Below are 19,429 nucleotides of genomic sequence, written 5' to 3'. Positions count from 1 at the left end.
TTTGTAGCTTTGATTTTCTTATTTACTTTGCTTTTTCCTTTGATATGATAGATTTATTCTGCTTACACGGTCCTTGATATAATAAATATTCAAAACTAAAACAGTTTGTAAATGTGGGGTATATTTCTCTTTTTGGTAGAGGAATTCTTATTAGTAGCTAATAGTGTATGCACCACTTATCGTAAAGTGGGGGGAAGTAATTAGACATATCAACATCATCATGGTCCCCCGAAATTAGTGGGAAATTTAGTTTGAGATAACCTGAACAGGTTTGAACATCTGTAGAACTAGAAGACACACTATTACGGTGTCCTTGGTATATCAGAAGCAGTGGCATTCTTTCAGGTGTCCTTGGTATATCAGAAGCAGTGGCATTCTTTCAGTTTTATTCCAAGATATATCTGAATAACTTGTGTAAAGTTTATCCAATTTCTGACTCGTGAAAGTGGATTTCTTTTGTTTGACTCTGAAAAGAGGAACGGAGGCTTCTTTTTTTTTACCCCCAGTGATGTCAGATACTTAATTGACAAGTAGTTGATTGGTAGCTTCCCATTATCTAAGTAAATTGTTAACTTAATTGGTAAGCATGCAGAAGAAACATCTATATTCAAGAATATGTTTTTACCACTTGACTTTTGGTATGAATGCAAGTCGCGTAATAATTCTATGAAATTTTAACGAATTTTTCAAAAGTTTCGTAAGCTGATTATATACTTTTAAACTTTAAGGTGTGTGATTTGCTTAGGAATCTAAGTTGAAAGGTGCAAACAATCTACCTTTATTTTTCAAAAGAAGACGATTTTTTTTTTTTTTACAGGATTACTGACCAATTTCAGTTAGCTGAGGTTGAGGGAGACTCGATTTTTTTAGAAGCCAAGCAAATGTGAACATTTTAGGTTATACCCGTATCTTTTACCGTAAGCATGTATTGCAAATTGCTATCTAGGTGCAAGATATATTTTATCCATTTAGACTTATTGATTAAACTTTGAAAAAATGACAATAATTAAGGTTTTTTTTCACGAATAACGAAGGTTGACTGTGCGGATCATACGATACCATAATTTTTTGTCCCATATTAAGATGGAGATCATTTACCTCTAAATTTCTTATTTGACTTATACTGTTTTTCTTTGATATCGCATTACCTATAGTTATTTCATTATTTTCCATATAATATCACCTTCCTAATTGGTGTTTTTACATGTCTTTTGTGTTTATGATCAAATTATTTAAGACGAGACTATAATTTTTGCTACAATAGTGGCTACCCGCACTTCTTTAATGAATTTCTAATCCTATTTTGTCTGTGTACCCACTTATCTATCATAACATTCTTATCTTTTTGACATTAAGCCTACTTTCCTTTTGACTATTCACTGCCTAACCTTGCACTCAATCCTATACAGCATTGCAAGTTCTAAAACATCTCATGGTAAAATTTCCTTGTAGTATGAGTGATATTTTCTGATCACATCAAAGTTGATGCTCTGTTTCATCCATCCTGCTTGGACCTTCTGATTGACATCACACACTCTCTCACTATCATTTTATATGATGAAACCAAAGCACTAATTAAGCAAAAGGATTTAAGACAGCACAAGGGATTCTCTTGTGGACCCTGGCTAAGGTTTCATTTACAATCAGCTGTTTGATTTCATATTCTCTTAAAATGACTTGAACAGTCGCATCTAATTTTATTAGCAATCAATGGTTAGGAATAAAGATGAAACAATTAGTGCAATGATTGATTTTTATTAATGAAGAATTTAAGTTTAATCATTCTATAACCTTAGACCAACTTTGTCTAATAGTTTTGCTAATTAACTATGGATGGCTACTAGTTAATCAATCAACTGAGGTACATTAAGAACGGTCAAATTTTTAACATGCATTTAAGATAATAAAACAAAATCAAACGAAGAAAACAACAACAACAACAACGCCTTATCCCACTAGGTGGGGTCGGCTACATGGATCAACTTCCGCCATAATGTTCTATCAAGTACCATACTTCTATCCAAACCATTAATTTCGAGATCCTTTTTTATAACCTCTCTTATAGTCTTTTTGGGTCTTCCTCTGCCTCGAATTGTTTGTCTTCTCTCCATCTGGTCTACTCTCCTCACTACAGAGTCTACCGGTCTTCTCTCTACATGCCCAAACCACCTAAGTCTATTTTCCACCATCTTCTCTACAATAGGCGCTACTCCAACCCTCTCTCTAATAGCTTCGTTTCTAATTTTATCCTGTCGAGTCTTACCACACATCCACCGCAACATCCTCATCTCCGCTACACCGACTCTATTCTCATGTTGGCTCTTGACCGCCCAACATTCTGTTCCGTACAAAATCGCCGGTCTTACCGCAGTCCGATAAAACTTTCCCTTTAGCTTGATCGGTACCTTTGCATCACATAACACCCCCGATGCTTTTCTCCATTTCATCCATCCTGCTTGAATGCGATGATTCACATCCCCTTCAATTTCCCCATCATCCTGTATTACAGACCCAAGATATTTAAACCGTGTGACTTGAGGGGTAATATGGTCTCCTATTTTCACCTCTGAGTTAGAAACCCTCATTCTTTTGTTGAACTTACATTCCATATACTCCGATTTGCTTCTGCTTAGGCGAAAGCCATGTGTTTCTAGAGCTCGTCTCCAAGTTTCCAACCTCTCATTCAATTCCTCCCTCGACTCTCCAAGGAGGACTATGTCATCTGCAAAAAGCATGCATCTCGGCGCTATCTCTTGGATTTGTTCCGTGAGGACATCCAGAATTAAGGTAAAAAGGTAGGGGCTAAGGGTTGACCCTTGATGTAAACCAATTGTGATGGGAAAATCGTCTGACTCTCCACCCTGTGTCCTAACACTAGTCGATACCCTATCATACATATCTTGGATAGCTCGAATATATGCAACCCTAACCCCTTTCTTCTCTAGACAATCCAGCAAAATTGAGAATATCACCAGCAAAATACACGATTCGTTGTAATTATAGCAATATAATTTAAGTACTCACATGAAAATCAAGACAATCCACAGAAACATCTGAATCCAAAAATTTTGTTAGGGGATGCGAAATAAAAATTCTTACTTCATGTAAGAAAGTAGTATGATAAAATATTTAAAATGAGTCAGGACGTAATAGAGTCTATCATTACACATGGACACACAGTTGCTGTAACTGCCAATTGGTTAGGCAATTATGAGAGGTGATTAAGAGATTTTGTTGTTGTGACTATTTGATGAGTGGTAATGAAAGAGTTGCAACTATATTTTATAAATGTATAACATTTATACTATAACCTAACAAAATTTTGATAAAGTAGTATTAACTAAAGCTCTTTAACCCCTTGCGGATGAAGAGATCTATGATGCATTACAAACTTAAAATGATGAAGAAAGGGAGTGTCTTGTGTCTGAAGATTTGGCTTTCATAAGGCAGTGCAGGAAGCAGTGATGAAAAACCTTGTGTTAAAACTTAAAAGTTATAACCATCATGAATGGCAAAAAGATCATTGCAGTAGAAAATTAAAACCAAAAAATGTGAAGGTGTAGAATAACGACACTATTATTTAAGCTTGTTTTTCTCTAACACTGCATTTTCCAATTTTTTAATTCAAATTCGGACCACATAGTTCTTTGTGCATCACAATTCTAAGACAACAAAACCCAAGAAGCTACCATCATTCGGTACTTATTACCATCTAGGGGGTTGGCTAATGAAATTTATCAATTGACTCAGAAAAATCAAAGAGTCAAAGTTGCACCTAAGTTCATGGAGAAAATGTACAAGTCTTCTCCCATTGTCAAGCAAAATAAAAAAATAAGTCAGAGATGATACTACTAACGATTTTGCCAAGTATTATAATAAATTATCGTATCCCTTGGGCTGTGTTTGAAAGGGGGAAAAGAAATGGAGGAAGGGGAGGTAGGTGGGTGAGAAAAGAAAAAAAATAGAATAAAAATTGAGATTGTTTGATTGAAGAGAAATAGGATAGAACAGGAAAAAAAATTGAACTAAAATTGCTTGATGAATAAAAGAAGAAAAAAAAATATTAATACTGAGTAGAAGTACAAAAGGGGTGAAAACATAATTAGTCATACGGCAAAATTCTGCTGCATGGAGTCCATGAATTTAAAAAAAAAAAAAAAATCTTATTTCTCTTTTGCCAAATTAACCGTGGAAGTTGTTTCCATTCCAACGCTCCCCTCCTCCCTTTCTCTTCTTACTTCTATTTGGACGGTTATCAAACACACCATTTGGAAATATAGTGATGATTACCAAATAAATACAATACGGTTATCTAAAGTCACCTAATTTGAATTTGGAATAAGGAAATAAAATGAAATTATAAAAAATAATAATAAATTATACTCCTTCAGTCCTTAAATAAGATTTTTTTAATTAATTCATTTTCTTTTAAAAAATAATTAATTTAATTAATACTTTGTTAATTAATTTTATTATCATTCTAAAATTATTATTATTTTCTTTTTTATGTACTTAATTATTTTTTATTAATATTTGAAGAAATAATAATTAAATAAGAATATAAGAAAAAATAATTAATGTATCTAAAAATTTAAAAAAATATTTTATAACAAATTACAAATAAATTTCTAAAAAAAAATCATATAATTAAGAATGAAGGGAATAAATGTTAGAGATTTTATGTTGTTAATTATATAACTAGATAAAATACATAAATAAAGTGTAATTCTTAACTTAGAAACTGATTTTGTAAGATTAAATTAAGAATAATTAGATATTTAAGATCATTTTTTAACTTGTCCTCTTTGATTTATATATCTCGAAGGTCAAGTCAACTCTATGGGATCCGTCGTTTCTATAAAAATGTTTCCTTGAGTGGTTTTTTTTTTTTTCTTGGACTTCTATAGTATACTTTTTTGGGCTCAAATAAGTGAGAACATATTAATTTTTGCTGACCCTTGTCACGATCTATGACCACAGGAAGATTTATGAACATTGCACAGATTTCATTGATTAAGTAACTTTCAAGAATTTGATTCCCAAACCTAATTAACTATTTATGCCCCTTTAGTTAAGCTTTACATGCAAATGCCAAAAAAAAAGTAATAATTGAAAAAAAAATCAAATAAAGACATAAAATTCTACCTGAGAATATAAAGTCCATGGTATTTGATACTAAATGATACTCACTCCACTTCTTTGTATAAAAACAAATGATAATATAAAATATATTTTTGTTTTTTATATGATGGACCGAAGAGAATATAAAAATTGTATCTGTATTTCACACACATCATATGTTGATTTAAGTTTATTTTATAATTGATATATTTAAATTTATTTATTTTATTATCCTTTTTCTTTAAGTCTTTTATTTTAATTATGAATTGCTAAATCAGAAAAAGGATTATGTATGGATAAGTGTAATACAGTTATTTAATTATAATTTATCATATATAATAAATTTATTAATTTTAAAGTAATTATTTTAAAATAATTTAAATAATGATTTGTGCTCATAGTCATTAAAGTTTTACTATATTTAAATTATAAAAGTTTTTCAATTTTGAAGAAGCCGCTGTTGAATAAACAACATCCATGTGCAATAACTTATTTTTTAGGAATCTGAAATAACTTTTTTAAAATTAGATTGTGTCCCGAATTTGGTATTATTTTTTTTTAAGATTAGACTGTGTGTGCCACAGCTGCGAAATTCAGATTTTTTTATTTGTAAGAATAAAAGATAATTCAATTTTATTTTAAAAAATAATTTTTTTAATATTTTTTTTCTCAAAAGATCACTGTTTAGAGTCCAGGCTTAAAAAAAGTTTATAAAGATGCTACAAATTACCTACCGATAATATTCTCCCATTAACTCAATAATTCATGTCCTCACGTGATAAGAGTCAATTTTTTTTTTTCAATTGAACCAACCTCTATTAATTTTTTAAATAAATAAATAAGAAATCTGTATGGAATAATAACTAAAACAATCTCACATTAATAATTTATTTCAAAATAATCTTATTTTAATATTTTATTTCTAATTTTGTAAGGGTTTAATGAATCTGTTTTTCAACGTCAGCAAAGAAAAGGAATATGTTTTTCAAGGAAATAAAAAAAAATAACTCGAAAAAATTTGGGGCATTAGATGTTAACTTTATGACCTTGCAGTTGCTTTCCAACTGCTGAAATTCTGGGTCCGTTTTAAAACATCCATTGTTTTTAACATACCATTTAACATTGCAGAAAAAAAAAAACATACCATTTAATATTAACGGAAATGCATTAATTAGGATTGAGTAAATCATATAAAAATTTTATTTTTGGCATATGAATCGTATATACATGTATCTAAAAATAGAATAATCTTTTAACTAATTTACACTCTTTTAAAAAATTGTCTAAAGTTAATAATATTAAATTTGTTAATAACTTGTATTTTTATTTCAAAATTATCCTTAAATTTATTGGGACTCATCATATCTTTCTTTTAACTTAATTATTTATAACCTAATTAACTAATTAATGTGTGTTAGTTTTCTTTTTCAATCCTAAAAGAGAATGTAGCTAGTATTTATCTTTTTAATTCATAATATTTATTATAAAGTAATTAAGGATAGTTTGGTTAAAAATAATTAATAAAAAATAACATAGAAAGAATCTTATACAGAGGGACCAATAAAATTAAAAAAAATGATTTTCATATTTAGGAACAGAGATAGTAAAATTCATTAAAATCAATTTTCTGCAATCACTTTTGTAACTGCATAAAATCCTGAACATTTAAATCAAATTATATATTATTTAACTCGAAAAAATTTGGCGCATCATGTTAACTATATCACCTTGTAGTTGCTTTTCAAACTGCTGGAATTCTGGGGCCTTTTTCAACATCCATTGTTTTTCACATACAATTTAATCCTAATGGATATGCATTAATTAAGATTCAGTAAATCGTATAATTTTTTTTATATATGATTATCGTATATAAATAAAGAAGAGAAATCAAATTATTTTAAGAATAATTTTAAAAGATTATGAAGGGTGGATATTTTATGTAGTTTGAAAAAGATGAATATAAGAAGTAACTCCACAAGAGCTACTCATAAATAAATTTTATTACATAAATTAAAAAGTAACGTTTGCCGTGATTTGATATGTTTAAATAAATTTAAGGTAAAGTATTGTTATTAATTAGATTTTTTATCTCTAGTTTCTTATAAAGATTTTTTTTTTAATTTGGGTACGTGGGTAAGTTTCTTATAAAGAATAAGTAAAGGTATTAGTTAAAAAAAGATAAAAATATTTAATACATAAAAACCAAAAATATTTAATATTTCATAAATATATTAAATGTTTCATATTCATTTTTAATACCCTTTAATAAGACATTGACAACTCCAAAAAAAAAAAAATTAAACTGCATGCGTTATCTAGCTATCAGCAGAGTTTTCGTATTAAACAAAGAAGTTCTATTTTATGTAAAAATATAAACATATATATAAAACTGTCCTTTCATTATTTGTAGTAGTAACTAGCTTATCAAGGTAGCACAGTATATAGTAGCATTGTTTGATTTTTATCAATTTCAGCTTTGATATAATCAACCGTGGCTTCTTGAATGCAACTCACAAATCACTGAACCGACAAAGATGAGCACTATCACACCGTTATGGTTTCTCCTCACAACTCTAACCTTTCTACTTTCTGCAACTTCGGATTCATCACCCCTTGAAAACTTTCTCCAATGTCTTTCAAACCATTCAAGGCCCTTCAATATCAAAAGCCATTTACACCCCAAAAAATCCCTCACTTTTATCTATATTGCACAAACACACACACACAACCACAGATTTTATGCACCAACAGCACCAAAACCTTTGGCTATTGTGACGGCTCTTGATGAGTCACATGTGCAAGGCACTGTTGTATGTGCCAAGAGCAATGGAATTCAGATTAGGATCCGAAGTGGTGGCCATGACTGTGAAGGCCTTTCGTATGTTTCGGACGTGCCCTTTGTTGTTCTTGACATGTTTCATTTTGGATCAGTTGATGTGGACATTGAAAATGGAACAGAATGGGTTGAAACTGGTGCAACAATTGGTGAGGTTTACTATCACACTGCAGAGAGGAGTGGTGTTCATGCTTTCCCAGGTGGGGTGTGCCCCACTGTGGGGGCTGGTGGCCACTTCCTGGTGGTGGCTATGGAAATCTCATGTGTGGATAATATCATTGATGCAAGATTGGTTGATGTAAACGGTAACATACTTGACAGAAAGTCAATGGGGGAAGATCAGTTTTGGGCCATAAGAGGAGGTGGTGGGGGAAGTTTTGGTGTCATTCATTCATGGAAGATCAAGTTTGTTTTTGTGACTCCAAAAGTGACTGTTTTCAAAGTGATGAGAAACTTGGAGTTGGAAGATGGTGCAAAGGGTCTTGTTTACAAGTGGCAATTGATTGCAACAAAATTGCATGAAGATCTTTTCATAAGAGTGATGCATGATGTGGTTGATGGCACTCAAAATGCCAATAAGAAGACCATTCAGGTTACTTTTATTGGTTTGTTCTTGGGACAAGGTGATCAAATGTTGAGTTTGGTAAATGAGAGTTTTCCTGAATTGGGTTTGGAGCAAAGTGACTGCATTGAAATGCCATGGATCAACTCCACCCTTTATTGGTTCAATTACCCAATTGGGACCCCCATTGCTTGATGTGCCCAAAGAGCCCCTTTCACATAGCTTCAAAACCATGTCAGATTATGTGAAGAGGCCCATTAGAGAAACTGCTCTTAAGTCCATTATGATTAAAAGTGAGAGAGAGTGTGAGGATGGAATGGAATCCTTATGGTGGAAAGATGCATGAGATTTCACCATCAGAAACTCCATTTCCTCATAGAGCAGGGAACTTGTTCTTGATTGAGTACTTAACATCTTGGGGGCAAGATGGGGTTGATGCAGGTAATCGTTACCTAAACATTTCAAGGTCATTCTATGAATTTATGACTCCATATGTTTCACATTCGCCAAGGGAGGCATTTCTCAATTATAGGGACCTTGATATAGGTGCCAATCATCCAAGTAATGCAACAAACATGAACATTGCTCAATGAAATGGGAGCAAGTATTTCAAAGGTAATTTCAGAAGGTTAGTGAGAGTGAAATCTAAGATTGATCCCGAGAACTTCTTCAGACATGAGCAGAGTATACCACCTCTTTCCCATTAGTCGGAAAATCTATTCCGTAATTTATTTTTATAGTTGTCGATTATATGTCTTTTTTTTTTTTTGGAAGGCAAGTTGTTGATTATATGTAAGATCAATTAGATTATTTTAATCATTATAATGGCTAATGGCTTTAAATAAAAGTATTGGAGATCAAATATAAAAGTCTGATATTTGGTGAAATAGAGAAAATTAAATATGAAGTGTTTGAGTTTATTAACTCTAAAACATGTGCTATCTTTCAGACTTAAGCACTAATTAGTCCAATCACAATTTATAATTTAACATGGGAGTTGCTATTTACACTCCCTTGTTTTGTTGTTTTCCCAAAATACCCTGGATTTCAGAAATTAAACTTCACTGTTGCACTCCCCCTTCTATTGCTCATATCATATGACTTTCCTTTTTTGTGAATGAGAGGGGCAAAAGCCAAGCCCTAGGAAAGAAACACTAAAAATCACATGGAAACATAGTGGAAGAAACGTATGCCAAAACAGCAAAATACCGAAAGGAAGGAACAAATTCAAAATCTTCATTTGACCCTCCATAGAATAACCTAAGTTGTCTAGCAAATCCACAACTTGGTTGACTTCTCAAAGTATGAGACTATTTGAATCTCCCACCAATCGAACTAAAACCATCAATTCTTTCAACTTGCAAGTATGGGATTCAGGACAACCATGACCAGTAAATTAGTCGCCTCCTGTGAGTTTGATTTCACAATGAAGTTTTTGAAACCACGACTCTAAGCAATATCGATGCCAATGGATATCGCGCACAGTTTTGCATGAGTAATGCTACATGCTCCAATTTTTGCAGAAAAAACAATCAAGACAAAATGATTATTATATCATCTATTATACTTATGTTTTTGTTTCTTTTCTCTCCCTTTCTCACTACATTATAATAGGATTTTGGGTGTTCAAATATATTTATCCAACTTCAAAACCACAGTTATTGGTCCTTTTCTTTGTAATAGAAAATATATGTTTTTGCTTCTTTTTTTTTTACCGTTCTAAGGATACATTGATTTTTATTTTAAAAAATCACTACAATAAATTGCACTTTCTCATAAGGAAAACATATATAGGAGGAACTTAAAGAATATATGTACATCATCGTAGATACACTCAAAGCAAGTTACAGAGGATAAATAAACATTAAGACTATATTTAGATTTTTTTTTGAAAGACAAAAGAATATTATTGATGATGGTTTGGCCCACAAGGTGTACAAAAACATGAGGATAACAGTTTTTCCTCCCCAAAACAAAAAGCTCGATGCACCATATGACTGAAAAGTGAAAACAAGACATATACAATGCAATTTAAATTTAAACATATATCTCTAAATGCTGCAACTAAGCCCGGAAAGTCAAACAAAAGCTAACATATATCCATCTGCAGAAGCCGCAATCCTATGCCAGCCTTGGAGTAGCAGTTGGGAATTCTTTCATAAGCTTTGTTGACAGAAAACGTGTTGCTATAACAACACCTCAGCATTCGATAAACCAAATTCCAAAACAATAACACCTACTGGTACCCCCAATAGTAACCTTTTCAAAACCCTAACTAAGCTCTTACTGGGCAATCGGGAGAGTAAACACAGAAATTCTCACTAATAAATCATAATTAAACAATCAAATAAGTGAACTTAAACATTTAATAAGATTTAAGTTTATAGATCTTTCTTTTATTTACATGATATTCAATCTTTTCATTCCTATCATATATGCATTTAACATCTCACACTTGTATTAGAACATACATTTGTGATGAATGCACTGACAACGAATTGGCCCTCTAAGAAATATCAGCATAAGACTTCTCATACACCGCCAGACTTGCACAGCAAGTATTTGAAACCAAACCCAGCAATCCAACCTCACATGCACCTGCGTAGCCATCATATGAACATATACCAGAAACACACCCAATAAAACTCAACCTCTTCACATTTCACAGACCAGAGACACTACCACACCGGATTGCCCCCTAGACACACCAAGGGATTCGCCAACCATTCCGACATGGAATAACAAAAATTAATTGTTTTTTTTCTTAACTTTCATTTCTCCTATGCATTTTTTTTATACTACACTATTTTATTTTAACTATTTTACTATTTATAATATTTAATTTATTATTTCAACATTATTCTTCACACGAAATTAACAATAATAAATGTTTTATTTTTTTCATTTTTTGAATAATTTTATTTTATATGATTTATTTTAACTATTATGTTAGTTAACACAATAAAAATATAATGTGTACTTAAGTGTATTTTTTTTTATTTTGTTTTAAGCTTGATCGAAAACAATTTAAGATATAATATATTAGTAGTAGAATATAAATGTGAAAAAAAAATGTGATAATTGAAACTAAAAATATAATGAAAGTAATTTATTTATAAATAGAAAATTACAAGATTTAAAATTAATTAAAAAATAAAATTATAATACCTCAGGATATATTTTTATCCATAACATAAATTTAAAATTTATATAAAATTAACATATAAATATATTTATTTTTGTCATTTTAATTTTTTTATCTATTTTAACATATAATTTTATCAAAAAATTATATGATTTATTAAGTTAAATTTTTAACTTTCAATTATTAAGTATCTTTTTAGTTTTCAAATAACTTTTTAGCTTTGAATTAATTTTATCACCATAGCTGAAATAAAAAAAATGTATTCTATAAAAAAAAAAGATGGATTACAAATATCAAAATTTAAAAATCAATTGAAAAATTATTAAATTAATTTGAACAATAAATGATAATAGTTAATTGTAGCAATAAATTAATCAATTATTTTCTTTTTAATATACAAATGGATAGAGACAAACAAAGTCTATTTAAAATATGCTATATTAATAGCAAACAGTAAGATTATAGACAACTAAGATAGTCTAGCTTACTCTGTGTTGTTTTTTTCTTTTTACTATTTGTGGATAATTATAATTCATGCACTTTACTCAATTAAACTTTAAAAATACAAACGCAACGTAACTTAAAAAAAACTAATAATTAGGAAACGTTAGCTTTTCCCCAAGTCAAATTTTCTCTCCAGTTACTATTGACATTACTGTGAAGGATAAAAATTGAATATATATTTAATTAAAGTATTATTAATTTTCACTCCAGTTGCTATTGACATTACTGTGAAGGATAAAAATTATATATATATATAACTTGTCCTTCTTTCTTGTTATGTAATAAGTATCCAACTGCAAGAGTTTTATTTAATTAATACACAAAATGATTATTATTATTTTTTTGCTAGAATTAAATTTTTGAGCTCCTCACATAACAAACACAGGAGGGCACAATTGAATCCAATGCTAACTCAAGAAGCCACATGGTCCCATTCTAGTATTCTACCATGAGAACAATGGAGTGTTTTTCTTTTTTCCTAACATCCCTAATGCTCATGCTGTCTGTTTTCCAGGCAAATTCACAACATTATTCTCAAGAAATCAAACCATTAATCTCTTGCTTTTCACACTATCCTCAATCTTGAAATGTTCTCAAGAAATCAAACCATTCATCTCTTGCCTCTGAAATCATATACACCCCACAAAAGAATGCCACTATCATTCAACTCCACCTTGAACTTGCACGTTCACAACAAGAGGTTCAAAACGCAAACCTCACCAAAGCCTCTGGCCATCATAACTGCTCAAGTGAGACTCATGTGCAAGCCACAGTTAAATGTGCCAAATCAAACGACATTCAAGTCAGAATCCGAAGTGGTGGCCATGACTTTGAAGGCCTTTCATATGTCTCAGAAGTGAATTATGTCGTGCTTGACATGTTTTCTCTTCATGAGGTTGATTTGGACATAGAAAGTGGCATGGCATGGGTTGAGGCTGGTGCAACACTTGGTGAACTTAATTACCAAATAGCAAACAAAAGCAATGTACATGCTTTCCCAGCAGGGGTGTGTTCTTCTTTGGGCACTGGTGGCCACTTCTCTGGGGGTGGATATGGGAATTTGATGAGAAAATATGGTCTTTCTGTGGATGACATCATTGATGCCAAATTGGTCAATGCCAATGGTGTTATTTAAGACAGAAAAGTCAATGGGGGAGGATCTGTTTTGGGCCATAGGAGGAGGTGGTGGGGCCAGTTTTGGTGTCATTGTTGCATGGAAGATTAAACTAGTCCCTGTGCCTCCACAAGGACTGTGTTTGGAGTGAAAAAATCCATAAAAGAAGATGCAACAGATGTTGCCTACAAATGGCAACTTGTGGCACCAAATTTGGACAAAGATCTTCTCACAAGGGTCCAACCTAATGTGGTCAATGGAACAGTGATAGTCTCTTTCATAGGCCAGTTTTTGGGCCCAATTAAAAGGCTTGTTCCTTTGGTGAGTGAGGCATTCCCTGAATTGGGTTTGAAGCAAAGTGATTGCTCACAAGTGCCTTGGATCAATTCCACTCTTTTTTGGTATGATCTCTCCCAATTGGCACTCCTATTGAAGCCTTGCTACCAACACCTCAGGAGCCACCTTCAATATACTTCAAGAGCAAGTCAGATTTTGTGGAAACCCCCATCCCAAAGGAGGCTCTAAAGTCCATTTGGGATTTGATGATTAAATATAACAACATTTGGATGCAATGGAGCCCTTATGGAGGGAGAATGGCTGAGATATCTCCACAAGCAACCACTTTTCCTCACAGGGCAGGGAACTTGTTCCTCATTCAGTACTCTGTTTTGGACTGAAGATGGTGCTGAGGCCAATAATCGTTACATGAACTATTCAAGGTCATTTTATAAGTTCATGACCTCTCATGTCTCAAGCTCTCCAAGGTTTTCTCAATTATAGAGATCTTGATATTGGTGCCAAACATCCAAGTAATTCAACAAACTTCGTCCAGTCTGTCATATATGCAAGCAAGTTATTTAAGGAAAGTTTAGAAAGATTAGTGATTGTGAAAATAACTGTTGATCCTAGCAATTTCTTTAGTTATGAACAGAGTATACCAACTGATAATTGATCTGGCTTTGTTAATAATACTATCAAGAGTTAATAAATACTATCAAATCTTTTAGCTATATGTTTCATATACTTCTGGCATTTTCTTTTTCCAGCCAAACTTTGACAACTTTTTATTGTTGTCAAACAAACGCCTAATGATTTTCAATTTTTAGTACGTTAATGATTATCTCATTATCTTTTTGGCAATGCTGAAGAGTAGTATCATTTAACCACTAAAATTGATAACAATAAATTTCAACGTTCCAAAGATAGTGTTAGAGTGTCCTCGCTATCAAATTATTCAAATGTATGTTGGAAGTGGTTGTTGCGTTTTAGGGGGTTTTAGAAACGTTGCAAATTCTTTATTAAAATAAAGTCCTATTATTTAGGATTGTTTTTTTTTTTTTTATTTCTCGTAGTTGTTACCACGAAATGGGCTGTTTTTCTCTCTTTTCAGTTTTTGTTTGAGTTATTAGTCGATTGTTATCAACATACCATTTTTGTTTTTTCCCTTACTGTTATCAATAAAACACAAAAGTTATTCAGTCAATTATTTGAGTTTTCTTGTTCATTACTTTTGCTCAAGTTAATCCTTACAGTGTAATGGCAAGTCAATTTGGAATCAACGAAGTTACCCCACAATTACTCACAAAGTAGAGAAGACAAATTTCATGGTCAAACCAGCAAAATCTAATATAACACTTATTTTGAAATATTTTTTAAAAATACGAAAATGAGATATTAATCTAACAAGTTACACTTAGTTTGTAGCATTCAACTATCAAATTTTTAACTTTTAATTAGTTTTTTTAGTTATTTTTATAAACATAATACATAAAATATAATTGAACAAATTACACTCACACTTCCTGAACATTTTTTAAATTATATATTACTCCACTTTTTTTTTTCTATTTGTACACTAACTCTCCTTATGTTTGAAAACATTACAGCGATGCCTCTTTATATGTTACAGTACATCCCTCTTAATACTTGACAAGATTAAGCTAACATCCTCTTATGTATTAGTACACTCCAACACCCCTCACAAGAGAGATTATTATAATGGTTTGAAAAACAAAGAATGTTTGTATAATTTTACAAAATTTCAAATTTCAAAGGTGATTAGAAAAATACCATGTCATCAAGGCTACATTAGCAATTACACGTCATTGACATCATATCATCATTATAATAGAGGGGCAAAAATAAAAATAAAAATGATAACAAACTAAAAAAAATTATGGAGACTAAAAAAGAAGAATTTATAAGGAAAAAATGAAAAATAAAAATTACATTGAGTAAAAAGAAAAAAGTGACAATTTTGCATACATGAAAAAAATAAGCCTTAAATATAATGTATAATTTTAATTAAAAATTAATATATAATAAAAAATTTAAATAAAAAAATATTTGTTGAGAAAATGTGTAATTACTAAAAAATACTTTTATTATTTAAGATTTTTATTTTATATTAATTTTAATTAAAATCATACATTGTATTTAAAACTTAATTTTTTATGCTTGTAAATTTGCTACTTTTTTCTTTTACTCTATGTAAAAAAAAATAGTTTATGTTCCAATAATTTTTTTTGTACTTTTAATTTTAATTTTATTTTTATTTTTAGTTCTTTTAAATTTTTTATATTTAATCCCTCTATAGTAACATGATGTGACCTTATTGATGTGTATTTTGCTCATGAGTTTTATGATGTGATATTTTGCTAACCTCAGCAAAGTAATGGTCATAATGTGTAATTTCAATAATAAGAACTAAAAATAAAACATTTTACATGAACAAAAAATACTAAATTACATGTAACAAAACCTTATTTAAGCGGAAATTTTGTTTTATTTTTAGGTATTTTCTTACAAATTTTGTTTAGTATGAAAAATTCAACCTTTCTTGTGAATTAGTTTTAAAAAAGTATAGATAAATTTTCAGGAAATTATCACCAATTCTTTCTTCATCATTCATTTGTAGAAGTTCATGCCTACTCAGGGTCTGCAATTTCACCTTCTTGAGTTTGTTATCCCCTGCATAGGATTTCTCTAGAGTATCTTATGCCTTCTTTGCAGTATCAGCAGATCTAATTTTCTAGAAATTATCTGCTTCTACACACTGATGAATAATGAACAATGCCTTTATATCTCTTTTCATCAAATCATGACGAGCCACCTTGCATCAGTTGGCTTCTTTTCAGGTTCTTGAACCCCTTCTTGCACCACTTCTGTCACATCGTGAAATCAAAAGGTTACCTTCATCTGAGCATACCAATCATCATAGTTATTGCCTATGAGAACAGGCATATAAGTTGGAAAATTTCCATTCGAGGAAACCATCTCAATTTTGGTATCCAACAATCTTGAACCTCAGCTTTGAATACCAGTTTGTTGGAACAATAAAGTTCTCACACATACTCACACTATGCACTCACTGTCACTTTATGCTAGAGAATAAGATAAGATGATGAAAGAATTGATTGAGAGAAAATAGATGGGACTTAGAATTCTGAAAAAAAAAAACCTTATGCACACTCTGCACACTCTTCTTTTCATTGATGATCACTATTATTTTTATACACACTGCACATGTAGCTATAACAAACTTCATAGTTGTCAAACTAACTTCAAAATGAATCACTAACTAACTCCTAACTAACTAACTGAATTACAACATACATCAACAGAATGGAACGTGAAAGCACCGTTAGAAGTGATATATGAAGAATATGGTGAAGGTGAAAAAGTAGGGGATGATGTAGACGATAACATGGGTATCATGAGGTACCCTTCGTTGTCACAATTTTACCCGGAATTCGATTCAGATAGCAAATTGGAAAGTGGGTTTTCGACTATCGGAGACTCGAACTCGCCGGATGGCGTTGAGTTCCGGTGGGGCGAAGAAGAAGAAGAAGACAGAGAAGGGTTGATTGAGATAGCTCTTGATGGATGCAAGAGGAAAAGAGGCTTGGAGTTTAACTTTGATGAAGAGAATTTGATTGAGATCGATATATCTCTGTCGAGGTATAAAGAACTTTCCAATGATGACGAGGTGTTTTCCGATGAGATCAGTTGCAACTAATGTGACATTAATTCGAGATTGACGTAGAGTGGATTATTGTGTTTTTTGGGGGTTGGTGAACGGGGAAACTGGAGAATAGAAATGTGTGTTTTTATTATTAATTTTTTTGTAAAAATTTTAGTAGGGTTTTGGTGCTTGCCTGTTTCGGATGTGGTTACCGTTTTATTAAATTTATAATCCATGGACAATAAACTTACGAAACCCAAACTTTCAAATGTTTCATTAATAATATACTATTCTTGTGTAGGGTTGTTGCACTCATCCCGGATCCCTCCTTCCATATCCAAATAATAATAATGTGTTACAGGTATACGTGGCAATTAGCATTCGTAGTAGTGAGGATGGTTATACATTATTCAACTATTCAAGCATGAAACGACATCTCCATGAAGTGGTTTGTATGTTCATAGGGTCGTGGAAAAGTTCATAACTATTGATACTTTACATCAACATGTTGTAAAAACACAATAGAATTTGATTTATTTTTCCCATGATTGCACGAAAGAACATAAAAAGTTCATAATGAATCACAGTTCGTTTGATGGTCTCACTTACAACACTAGTGTAAGGTACGTATATGTGCATAGTCCCGCTAGGGAGCAAGGATGTTGGGTCAAGATTCAAGAATGTAGATCAACAATTAGGAGAAGAACACCTCTTCCAAGATTGATCTATTTTGTTCATAAGGAAGGGTCTTTAGTTGGAATATAAATAAATTATTTCGACTGCTCATAAGTATATCTTCATATAAGTTATTTGGGACCTAGGGGGAAATTATTGGTTTTACACTTATGCTTAATTTAGTGCATGCATAATTTTATTTTTCAAAATTATTTATAGTTTCACATAACCATAACTTGGTTGAAATAGTATATTTCACCTTTTTTTTGTATTTTAGGTAACTTGATCCATTCAGAATCTGATGATTACTTAGTTAAATAGTGGGTTAAGAAAAGCATCTAAAGAAGGAGTATTTTTTCCCTGCACTTCCAAAATTATTTCATGCACCTTTTATATTGTTTCTGGAATGACCATTCCAAAAGTAATATGAAAAATGCACAAAACAATTTGGATGATGCGGGAATCAATTGTCAGAACAATGTTGTAGTGTCACACTCATGGGAAAATTGAATTTTATTTGACAAAGTTTCATTATTTATAAAGGAAAAATTATTTAACACACCCCATTTTTGCTTGGTGCTCCTCTAAATTGTTTAATATTTCCTTTTTGTCCTTCTTCTTCTCTCCCACCACCTTCATCAGTCACGTCAACGACTCCATATGCGCAACCACTACCACTTACCCCATTTTTCCTCCTTGTCGAGCCATCACCTCCATCCCCAAGATTGACACGCATGCCACCCAACCACGACCCATCAATCGTGTCACCACCTCCTCTACCACCCCAAATCTATATGCAATGGCACCATCGTCATGCGTGACTATGGTGGCACCATTCACGATCGCCACGAACAAGCAAGACTAATAACGAGTCAAGCTCAATTCAAATAAGCACAAACCTAATCTAAATGGAGTGTCGCCCCCGATTTGTGCACAAGGGTGTTGCCTCTGCCTCGAAGCATAAGCCTCTCCCTCTCACTTTCTCTTTCGTCACCACTTTCCCCATTAACCTCCTTTTCCTTGTCCCCACCCCTTCCCTCTCACTCCTCCACTTTCAATCACAACTCTATAATTCCATCAATAAAGAAAGTATTGGATGCGTGTTCAATTTCCAGATCCCTTATTGCTTGGCGCACCATGCCCTCGTCAACCTTAAACTATGCGCACTTCACCATCCCCAATTAATAATTGGTCAATCTGTAATACATTGATTAATCGATCTGTAATATATTTTTTTATTACATATTAGTCAATCCATAATACAAAAAGTACATCATTGAATTGATCAATCCGTAATACATTAAAAAAAACATTACGGATTAATTAATCCGTAATAAAAAAATACAATTACATATTGGTCAATCCTTAATACAAAAATACATTTGTATTATGGATTGATCAATTTGTAATTGTATTAGAAGAATTATGGATCAGTTGGAGGTGTGATGGTGGAGGCATGACACTGAAGCCACAACAAAGGAGATCTGGTAGCAAGATCTGAAGATTTG

General features: G+C 31.7%; 2 pseudogenes; both read left to right on the top strand.

Moving 5' to 3' along the window:
- The first annotated feature begins 7,563 nt into the window (after positions 1 to 7,563).
- LOC114417809 lies at positions 7,564 to 9,289 on the top strand (annotated as a pseudogene).
- A 3,369-nt stretch (positions 9,290 to 12,658) lies between these two features.
- Positions 12,659 to 14,234, top strand: LOC114420652 (annotated as a pseudogene).
- Positions 14,235 to 19,429: the final 5,195 nt, after the last annotated feature.

Source organism: Glycine soja, chromosome 7 (assembly GCF_004193775.1).
Source record: "Glycine soja cultivar W05 chromosome 7, ASM419377v2, whole genome shotgun sequence".
Lineage (NCBI taxonomy): Eukaryota > Viridiplantae > Streptophyta > Magnoliopsida > Fabales > Fabaceae > Glycine > Glycine soja.
This window is presented reverse-complemented; position numbering and strand designations above follow the sequence as displayed.